Here is a 12,195-nt window from a genome sequence, read left to right on the forward strand (position 1 = left end):
AAAGATATTCGAAAGTAAAAGTAATCTAAACAGATATAAATAACACAAATTCGTAATAAAAATGATGTAAATGTTAATGATATTTTAGGTATATTTTGGGCTTAACAAATCTCCACACTTAATCTTTTGCTAGTCCCGAGCAAAATTTCACTGAATTTATTCCTTAACTAATCTCTTTATAAAAAATAAAACATATATCTTTGTGTTTACCTTTTAAATTAGTTAAGCCGAAAAGACTAACTTCACATGGAAAATTTATACGCAAAATATCAAACTAACTTAGTATAAATACGATATATCATTCGTCTTATATTTTAATTTTTAAATTGAAGTATTCGGGACGATGTAAGCACGCACGTTATTGAGTTTTCCATCTCAAGGCATTTCAAAGCACCAAACTTCCTTTCCCAAACTTGAATTATTATATATGAGTATTTAGTTTAATTTATTTGCTTAGTTACGCCCGTGATAAGGGTGGTCTCGATCGTAACTTTATATGCATTTGTTTTGTGTTCGCTTAAGAGGTACCGACCATGCCATGGGTGGACGCAATCGTTACTTTAAACTTTAAACACGCTTAATTTTTCTAATTTAAACGTTCCTTTCATACCTCGATTGTGATAAGGGTGGTCGCAACCGTGGCCAAAAGTACGCTTTTACTTATTAATTTCTTCCCTTTCATACCTCGATTGTGATAAGGTTGGTCTCAATCGTGGCCAAAAGTTAAGAATACGATTTATTGATTATAACTTGGGAAAAAGAAAATTAGCACATTCATCATATATTGACTTAAAATTCAACATGTATTATGGCTATAGTTTCCTTAAAAACTTCAATTGGTGTTAATGTAAGACAAAATCAAAACCGAGCTAAAAAATTTGTTAGTTCAAATTTAATGCCTATAAACCTAATTGAAAATTTAAAATAAGATTCATTGTATCATGAATTTCATGATATGAAATAGAGATTAAAAATAAAGAATTTTTACTTAAATACATTCACTCGAGACAATTTTACTTAAAATCGTGTCGAAGATTTGTGAAAAATATATTTTGAAAAATATTACCCGTATAGAAATATTTATTTCTATCGATAATGATAACCTAAAAATAATCATAAAAATGATATTTCATAAAAAAAATGTTAAGTTTTTTTCATTTGTTGCAATATATTTAAAAGTGTTGCAATATACGTTGCATTTGTATTTTGAAAAACAAGCGATGCATACATTCATTCATTCATTTGCATATATTCATTCATTCGTTTGCATAAAATGATATATGTATATATCTCCTCCCACACTTAAATTGGACCATGTCCTCATGGGGGCAAAAATGGAGATAAAACACTAAAGATAAAACAAACGGAAATAAACGAAAGATATAGCAAAAACATTCATCATAAAATTAAAGTGAAATTAGAAATTGTACGAAACATAATAAATATAAAAATGTACGAAACTGAAATTGAAATAAGATAAGATAAAAATAAAAGATAAAACCTAAGCATGTGGCGGGGAATCCGGAGGTGTTGGTGAAGTTTCCACATTTCGGCGTCGGAAAAATGAAAGCATCCGATGCCGAGTTGAACGATGCGCACGCCTCAAAGTATTGAGGTTGTCATTCATCACCATGTTGTTCTCCACCAAATCATCAATTCTCAAATTCATTTGTCTATTATTGGCATTGATTTGGTTCAAAATTCTCCTTAAATCCACCGGATCATTATCTTGTGTTGCTTGGGCTTGTGGTGCAGCGTCTCCACCGTCCTTCGCTCCTTCTTCGTCGGTACCTACATTATGAGAACTAGAAGCACCTCCACCCATAGTGCCACGAAGATGTGCAATACGGGTAGCATACGAAATAAAAACAGGAGGAGCCGCAGAAACCAATAAATGAGCCCGCTCAAGAGCCGCAATGTCCAAAACTGGAACATATCCATGGTAGGCGGACATATCAAAAGTAGCCAATTCATCCCGTGCCCCCAAAACAATAGCGGTGATTAAATTACCGAGAGGGACTTGAGTGGTATGAGCCCTCGAAGCACGATACAAATTATCAAAAATCATTCCAATGCTATCAACCCGTAAACCCTTGAACAAACAATCCCAGACAAACAAATCCCGGACTTGAATCTTTGAACTCTCAACACGACCAAAAAGTGAAAAACTCAAATACTTGTGAAAGAAGAACACACAATTATCCTTAATTAACTTGCTCGAAGTGTTCTTAGAATCAAAAGAAGTTTGGTCAGACAGAGTTTGCCAAAAAGAGTTATTATCAAAATCCCGAGGCTTATCATAAAAGTCACTAGTAGGGAAACCAAACATATTACCCATAGCCTCATAATCAACTGTATAGGTAATACCCTTATTCCGAAAAGAAATTTCAGTCCTCTTCTTGTTCATTGTTAAAGTAACCAAAAACTCAACCACATACTCTTGAATTTGTGGAAAACGCATAGAAGCAAAAGTTTCCCATCCCAAAGTTTCAATAAAAGCAGTAATTTGTGTAGTGAAGTTCAACTTCCTTACCGAATCAAAGTCAAGAAACTGCATATCCACGAACTTACGATTGGCGTGTGAAAAGTGCTTGAAACGTCCAACTTCTTCTTCAGAATGAATGTCGAAATAAGCCCCGCAACTAACCCTAAGGCGATTAGCCTCAGTGACAGCTGGCTTGTGTCCAACACGCTTTGCTCTAGGCATGGTTATGGTGTTTATGTGTTATGAATGTTAGGGTTTTAGAGAAAAAGATGAAAAAGATGAAAAGAGAGAAAAGCTTGAGGTTGAAGATGAAGTATAAGTGTTGTGGATTCTTGAGGTTGAAAGGTGTAGGTGATTGAAAAGGGTAATGATGAAATTGGGAAGAGTAAAAGTAAGGTATTGGGAAGGGGTAAGAGTAGGGGATTGGTTAAATTTGGAGGTGATGTAAGGTTTGTGTAAGTAATAGGTATATATAGGGTTTGAGTAGCAAGTTAAATAGTTAGAGTAGGAATAGGAATTGGAATAGGTAGAGTTGAAATAGGAAGAGTAATTAATATAGTTAGAGGTTGAATAGGAAAAGGTGTAAATAGAGGATGAATAGGAAGAAGAATAGGTATAGGTTAAATAGAAAAGGAAAAGGTATAGGAAGAATGGAAAAATAGGTCGAAAACCGGACCTGGAGTGCCTGAATTACGCGTGTCGCGGTCGTGGATGTATATCCGCGGTCGCGGATCGCGTTTTTCAACCAACATATCCTCTGAAATTTGAGAAGAAAAATCTGAAGTTACCGAGAATCCAACATTCGCGGCCGCGAATCGCGCTGGGCAGCGAATCTTGTGTCTGAAAGTTTCTGGAATTTTTCTGATGTTACCGTGGAAGCGCATCCGCGGTCGCGGATCACCTCGTGGCTACCCAAATTCAGTTTATTTACTTCATTTCGTGCATTTTCTTGATAAATTATATCCTGAACTTCCTGAAAAATGAAATCTGTACTTAAAACATAAATGAAAATCATTAAATGATAAGGAAAACCAAAGGTTTATCCTTATTAATGAAAAAAAAAAAATAAATGAAAATGCTTTAATTAATGAATGTTAAAATTAGAAATATGAAAGGGTTGGAACTAAAATTAATTGAAACATTTATGTGCATTCATTAAGTTAAGTTAAATGAATCTTATGTTAGGAACTTGAAATTTAATTATTAATCAATTAATTAGTTAATGAAATGATTAAGTTTGCATTTAATTGATTCATTGGTCTAAATTTATGAAATTAAAATGTAACCATATAATAAAAAACAAAGTATAATGCAAAAGAGAAATTTTTATTTATTAACATTTATTTACAAACAAACAAAACACAAGCTATGCTAAAAATTCGTCCCCTTCAATCGGGATTTTCTTAGCCCTATATCGATCAATTTTCAACTGCACGAAGGCTTGACGTTCTTGTGCAGAAAGAAAATTTGGTCCCGATCGAAAAACTCGCTTCACTAGACCTTCAAATTCTAAAAATTCATAGTCTAGCATCGGAAAAGATTCAGCATCACTCCAAGGAACAGAAATACTTCCCTTGGTCCCTAGAATTATTCCACATATAATATTCCCGAACCCAACCTTCTTAGCCTTGGATCTAGATGCTGCAACAAGACCCTCCATCAGAATTTTTGAAGAATCAACCACGTTGCCTTGAAATATATCGCCAAGGACATAAAGATCAGATTCTTGGACGACACTACTGAATGTGCGACCGAACAGGCTGTGACTCAGAAACTTATGCAAATATAGTATAGAGTTGGAATAGAAAGACTTATTATAGGCAAGTTTTGGGTGGAAAGGCCAGATATCGGTGAGCATTCGCCAAATATCAGTGGACGTCATATCTCTTCCATGATGGCGTTTGGTAGCATCCTTCAAAGGAAAACCAAACCAAGCATGCAATTCAGGATATCCAAAAGTGAAAGTTTTGCCATCCCGACGAAAACTGAGACGCACACGACGCTTGTTAACAAAACGCACTGTGCAGAAGAACTCTAATATCCAGTCTCCAATTATAGGAAACTTCATATCGACAAATCTGGTCCATCCTAGTCGCTCCATGTAATGACTCATATCTTCCTTAATTCCTAATTGATCATTAAGAAAGTCGTCCATGTACAGCATTCCGACAAAGAAAGTGTATCGAAGTTTCAGGAAGCGCCTTCCCTCATCGTGATTAAAGATGGGAAAGTTACATCCATAACGCTCTGATATATCCACATGTTTATTGCGTGAAGCAATAACTTTCTTAGATGAAGTGTTTGAGGAAGCCATGATTTTTGGAAAGAGTAAGGAAGAAAAGTTCTGAACTTAGTGTTTGGATTTTATGAATGGTAAGAAAATCAGAGATAGTTCTGATAGAGATGAAAAAGAAAGTGACAGAAAACTGGACCTCTAGTACCTATATATAAGATCCTAGGACGAAAAGAGGTGTTGTTTCGAAGTGAAAAGGCATGAAACAAATCGTTTAGAAATGAGAAAAACTTAGTGTTTCATTCTGAATAGTTACAACTGCTGAGAAAAGGTTCAATCTGGGCAAAATTTCCCCCGTGTCGCGACCGAGGATGCTGACCCGCGGTCGCGACACGCTGATTTTCCTGCGAAAATCAGTTGTCAAAACTCTAAACTCCTGATCCTCTACCGAGAATCCTCATCCTCGGTAAGTTCAGAAATTTTTCCCTTCAATTTTCAATGACTTCTAGCCATGCCTAAATTCTCAACTGAGAATTTGAAATTCTCTATAAGTCCAGAAATATTTCTACCTCATTAAGAATTTCATATATGTGAATTCTCAACTGAGAATCTGAAATTCTCAACTGAGAATCACTGAATTTTCTAATTTTTATGAAATTCCTAAAAATTAATCATGACTCGAATATATATTTCTATATCTAAAATTCTAAAATGATATAATCTAAAACAAAACAAAAATAAAAATAAAAATAAAAAATAAAAATAATAAAAGAAAAATGAAATGATTTAAATGTCAGGAAATCTTGTTACGAAATTAGTTCCTATTTCGGAGATATTTTCGTAATAAATTTTGTTAAGTTCCCTACTAGCCCAATATTCTTTGTTGTACCTCAAATGGTTTGGTAACTCTTTAAGTTCTAATTTAGGTGGAACTATTACTGAAGGCGGAACTGGTCCATCTTCTAATTCTTCACCCATTATAGGTTCTATTATTTCTTCTCTTTGAACAATGTCATTAACACATTCTTCAATTAAATCAAGCTTCATACAAGCGAAATCCTCCATAGGATATTTCATCGCTTGATTCATATCGAACTCGATCTTATCGTCACCTATTCGTAAAACTACTTTTCCTTCCGACACATCAACTAGAGCACGTCCCGTGTTCATGAATGGTCTACCAAAGATTAGCGGACAATTAGCATCATAAGCAAAATCTAAGATAACAAAATCAGTAGGAAAAATAAATTTGTCAACTTTTACCAAAACGTCTTCAATTATACCATATGGTCTTTTAGTGGATTGATCCGCTAATTGCAAAACCATATTGGTACGCTTGATGTCTTCTTCTAATCCTAATTTCTCAAAAATAGACAATGGCATCAAGTTTATACTAGCTCCTAAATCGCAAAGACAGCTTGGGAATTCCATATTTCCCAATGTACACGGAATGGTAAAGCATCCGGGATCTTTGAGTTTAGTAGGTAATTTGCTTGATACTATCGAACTACATTCTTTAGAAAGTGAAATGGATGAAATTCCTTCCCAACTAATCTTTTTTGAAATTAAATCTTTCAAGAATTTTCCATAGTTAGGGATTTGCGTAATCGCATCCATGAATGTTAAATTTATATGTAAATTTTTAAGTTTGTCCAAAAATGATAACAGTTGTTTATCATGGTCCTTATTTCGGACCCTGTGTGGAAAAGGTGGCTTTGGTACAAATGGTTTCGGATTAGAGTCAATTGGTGTATCTTTTTGTTTTAATGTATCTTCTTTGGATTTTGGTAAATCATTTCCAGGTAAAGTTGAAATTCCGGGCATTTCCGGACCAAGTAGTTTTTCCCCGAACGAAGAGTGATAGCCTTAACATGCTCTTTCGGATTTTCTTTCGTTTGGCTGGGAAGACTTCCCTCTTTGTGGGATGGAATTGATTTAGCAAGTTGTCCAATTTGAACCTCCAAATTATGGATGCTAGATGATTGGTTTTTGATAAGCTGATCGAATTTATTTTCGATCCGTTTAAAACCATCGTCTTGATTACTTACCTTTCCATTCATAGCATCAATAAATTTGTCGATTTTTGAAGATAAAGTGCTAATCGTATCTCTTGTTTGATTTTGATAATTGTTTATACGATATTGATTAGCATTTGCATTATTATTATTATTACCATCTTTCCAGTTAAAGTTAGGATGATTTCTCCATCCAGGATTATAAGTATTAGAATAAGGATTAGTAGTTTGGTTTTGTCCTTGGACAAAATTTACCTGTTCTATCTCATTCATACCTTCGTAGTCAATGTCTCTCTGGATCGGATCATTAGGATCGCATGGTGCCATAAATTTATCAATTTTGTGCGATAAGGCAGAAAATTGGGCTTGTAACATTGCTACAGGATCAAGATTCATTATACCTTTAACCGATGATGTACATGAGGATGATGGTTTCGCCGTTGGTATATGTCCACGCTCTGCGGGCCACATACTGCTGTTGATTGCCATTTCCTCCAAAAGTTCTCTTGCTTGGGCGGACGTCTTCTTCATAAATAACCCTCCAGACATAGCATCTAATGAACCTCTAGTCGTAGGATTTAATCCATTATAGAATGTCTGCATTAAAAGTGCATCTGGCAATTGGTGGTGTGGCATAAACGTTGAAGTTCTTTAAAACGTTCCCAAGCTTCATAAAGAGTTTCATTATCATTTTGTGTAAAAGATGTCAACTCTTTGATGACTCTTGCGGTTTTCCTAAGGGAAAATATTTTTGTAAAAACGCTTGGGCTAATTGGTCCCAAGTTTCAAATGTTGCAGCAGGCATAGAAGTTAAGCAAATTTTTGCCTTATCCTTCAAAGTGAAAGGAAAGAGGCGAAGTTTGATTGCTTCGGCTGTTACATCAGTAATTTTAAAAGTGTCACAAATTTCTAAGAAATTTGTCAAATGTGCATTAGGGTTTTCGTTAGGCAATCCGTAAAACGTTACGTTGTTTTGCAACATATTAAGCAAAGCAGGCTTAATTTCAAATTGATTTGCGTTTATACGGGGTCTAACTACACTATTAGTTACATCGGCCATTCCTGGCCTAGCGTAATCCATAAGTGTCGGTGGATCGGCCATGATTTCTGGCTGGACTACTTTGGTTTTTAAGGGTGTTTTGTCTTTTTTGTTGTTTTTCTTGTTTTTCTTAAGTGTTCTTTCAATTTCTGGATCAAAAGGATCTGGTGGCGTGCCCGAATTTCGTGAACTGCGCATCAACTTGAAATTGTAACACGAGCCAAACTACCTTCAAAACAAAATTGAAAGCAAATATGTTATAAAACTGAAAATAAATAAAATATAAAAGTTGTATAAAAATAATGTATAAACCTGGATTCGAAAATAAAATGCGAAAAATAAAAATTTTGTCAAAAATTATGGCGTATCCCCGGCAACGGCGCCAAAAACTTGTTGAGCGATTTCCGCAAGTGCACGGTTTCGCTTGTAGTAATAAAAATATCGATCCCACAGGGATACGTTTTTTAACGAAAAACTTATTTTTGAATTATTAATTTCGAACTTGTTGGATTTATTATTTAAATGTAAATGAAAAGTGAAAATTGGATTAATTGAATTTAGGAAATTTATTTGATTGAATTTGTGAACTTTGAGTATTTGAAAGTGCTGGAATAAAATTATGTATTTAGAATAAATCGATTGTTAGAAAGATCTTCTGATTTTAAGGATGAATTTTACAAAACAGGAACATTTAGAACTTATTAGAAAAAGGAATGAATTTGTTCATTTGCATTAAGCAAAGAAAACAACTTAAACTTTGTATTATTATGATGATGAAATAAATGACGGAACCTCTAATTAATTGGCTTTGAACGCGACAAAACTCTTTCGGGATAGTTGCCCTTACTCAAATTAACACTCTTTCGAGATGATAATTTGCCTAAGTGTTCAACAAAGTTTCCTTGTAATGATTTTGAATTCAAGTGCATATTAATGAAAACACCAGCCTCACTTATATTGGATTGGTTACCATAAGTGCTGCATAACGATTTGTCGAATAGAACGGACTTTATTAGATGAAATGTAAATTGATACAAGTTTACATAGAATAAGGAGCATCGAGTTCTTCGAGGGCGTGCAAGTGAAGGGCTTGATCGGTTCCGCTTCCTTGGGTTTCCTAGGAGGTTGTCAGGCTCGGGGGCGAACACTTTACTCAATCTTCTCGCTGTAACTTCGTAATAGGGATTCGGTCGGCCACTACCATGATGCAAACTAAAACTGGAACAATGTCTAAACGCTACTGAGTTGTAATTAAACTATAAACAATATGTGTACCTCATCTTGTTTTGTACAGAATCTAATTTCTAACTCTCGAAATGTTTTTACTTAGAACTTCGACATAAGTTCTACGCTCTGATTTCTATATCTATATTATAGCATTTCATTACACTTTTTCTCAACATCAACTCTTTATTTATAGATGTTGAAGGGTTGTGTTTGAAGTGATGTATCCGTTGGTTAAGAGTCGTGTCCGTTGTGAAAGGACGTCTTTATCCACTTGAACGAACGCGTTTCTTGGATTTTCAGCATGTGTTAAATGCTCTTGGTGAATTTCTGCACTTACCGAGGATAGTAATCCGCGGCCGTGAATGACGTAGCACTGAGCTTGAGCGACGGACGAAGGGGAGAATTGGTTGTACCGCGCGTGTCGCGGCCGCGGGTCGGGGATCCACTGTCGCGGCCCGGCAGGTTTTCTTACTTCTTGCTTTCGTTCGTGTCCTCGACTTGGCGCTTTCGATTTACGTCGTCTTTAACTCCTTTTGTAGGGCTTTTCTTCTGTTTTAGATCCTTTTTCGTTCCTATTTGGATTTTACCAAATATTCAAGTACCTTGCAAGAAAGAAAGATATTCGAAAGTAAAAGTAATCTAAACAGATATAAATAACACAAATTCGTAATAAAAATGATGTAAATGTTAATGATATTTTAGGTATATTTTGGGCTTAACAGTGAGTAAAGTTGTTAGATAAGATGGGGTTATGATTATCTTGTGGCCTTTGACACGAGTCTCCAGGTAGTCAGCATCATCTTCATCAACATACAAATTCGAGTAAAATTCCCGTACTAACCTGGGGTAGGTTTTTCCAGATAGAGAAAAGAAACCTGCCCACTGGTTCTTTTCAATCCATTCACAGAATGGTTTCTCAGTGGTGATGAAGCTTGGAGAGAACCATCTCCACTTGAGAACCTCAAGGTTGTTTACGTTTTTGTGAACCTTGATCATGGGCCTGACCACTGGTTGCTTGTCTTTCGCAGGCTTGTTCTTCTTAGAGGAGCTCGCTGGGTCAGCTTGGGTTTTGTTAGGAGCCGGAGATTTTGGGTTTTCATCGGTGTGACGCTTGCCGGAATCACCACCGGAGATATTTTGAGAGTTCGACATTCTCAGAGATTTTAGGGATTTTGAAATTTTGAGAGAGAAGAATTCGAATATCAAGGGTTTTAAGAGTAAAGAGGACTAAGTGGGAAATCTTCCACTATTTAAAGAGATTTATGGCGGCCCTATTCATTTAACTAGCCGTTTTACCTAGGGACGTTCAACAGACAGAGATTCTGTCATTTATGACACCTTCGGCGCATGGGTTTAGCCATTAATGTGTGTCTTTCCAAGGTGCTAGTTGTTACACGTGTAGGCATTTATTTGATGCAAGTGGGTTTCTACTCGGTTTTGCTAGAATTCGAATCATTCGTGATATTGAGTACCTAGTTTTTGTGAATATGATTTTCCTATCTCTATGTAACTCAGTATATGTACTTACTCAGTATAATCACTCAATATGTATGTCAACTCAGCATAGGGTGATTTTTCTACATTTCAAGCTTAGTAAGTAGTAGTTGCTTATTGTTAATTTACTCAGCATGGCATTTGCACAATTATTCAAATTTCCACTCAACATGGCAATCATTCAACATTCAATTTTTCATATAGATTTATCTAGAGTGGATTTGACATACCGATGGCTTCCCTTAGTATGTTGAATTGTTCTCGTGCCAAGGGTTTAGTGAAGATATCTGCAAGCTGTTCATTTGTTGGCACATAGGTCAGCTTGATCTCATCTTTTAGTACGTGATCTCTGATGAAGTGATGTCTTATGCTAACATGTTTCATCCTGCTGTGTTGGACTGGATTCTTATATAGATCAATGGCACTCTTGTTGTCACATCTGATCTCTATTGTCTTTGTTTTAACTCCATAATCCTCAAGTTGTTGCTTTATCCATAGTACTTGTGCAACACAGCTTCCAGCAGCCACGTACTCAGCTTCGGTTGTAGACAGGGCTACGGATGATTGCTTCTTGCTGAACCAAGATACTAGATAGCTTCCGAGGAAATGACATCCTCCCAAAGTACTCTTTCGTTCTAGCTTATCTCGTCCATAGTCAGCATCAGTATATCCAATAAGTGTGAGGTCATTTGAAGTTGGATACCATAGACCTACATCAACTGAGCTCTGCAAGTATCTAAAAATTCTTTTTACAGCAGTTAGATGAGATTCCCTGGGGTCAGCTTGATATCTAGCACAATAACATACTGAGTACTGAATATCAGGTCTACTAGCTGTGAGATAAAGTAAGGAACCTATCATACCTCGATAGAGTTTACTATCAATTGACTTACTCTTCTCATCTTTGCATAGGACAGTATCAGTACCCATGGGGGTTGATATGGGTTTGCAATCTACCATGCTGAATTTCTTTAACATATCTTTGGTGTACTTAGACTGACTTATAAAGATGCCATTCTTACCTTGCTTAATTTGAAGTCCAGGGAAGAAGTTGAGTTCACCCATCATCGACATCTCAAACTCAGTTTGCATCTGTTGGCTAAATTCTTTGCACAAAGATTCGTCAGTGGCACCAAATATTATATCATCTACATATATCTGTGCAAGTAGGGTATGTTTACCCTTTTTCTTAATAAATAAGGTTGTGTCAGCTTTTCCCCTGATATAGTTCCTAGTCAGCAGGAAATTGGTCAACCTCTTATACCAAGCTCTTGGAGCTTGCTTTAGGCCGTACAGGGCCTTTTTGAGTTTATAAACGTGGTTTGGAAACTTTGAATCTTCAAACCCAGGAGGTTGATTAACATATACCTCCTCGTTTATGAAACCATTAAGAAATGCACTTTTTACATCCATTTGGTATAATTTCAAATTCATAAAACTAGCATAGGCACACAATATACGTATAGCTTCTAGCCTAGCAACTGGTGCAAACGTTTCTCCATAGTCTATACCCTCTTGCTGACTATAGCCTTGGGCTACAAGTCGAGCTTTGTTTCTAATTACATTTCCATGCTCATCTAGTTTATTTCTAAAGACCCACTTAGTTCCTATGGGCTTTTGATTCCTAGGTTTAGGTACTAGATCCCATACCTCATTTCTGGTGAATTGGTCAAGTTCTTCTTGCATGGCATTGATCCAATAC

The 12,195-nt window shown here is 35.9% G+C and overlaps 1 pseudogene; it reads left to right on the forward strand.

The window, feature by feature from the left end:
• The first annotated feature begins 7,362 nt into the window (after positions 1-7,362).
• On the forward strand, positions 7,363-7,458 carry LOC136231617 (small nucleolar RNA R71; annotated as a pseudogene).
• The last annotated feature ends 4,737 nt before the right edge of the window (positions 7,459-12,195 follow it).

Source organism: Euphorbia lathyris, chromosome 5, assembly GCF_963576675.1.
Source record: "Euphorbia lathyris chromosome 5, ddEupLath1.1, whole genome shotgun sequence".
NCBI classification, from domain to species: Eukaryota; Viridiplantae; Streptophyta; class Magnoliopsida; order Malpighiales; family Euphorbiaceae; genus Euphorbia; species Euphorbia lathyris.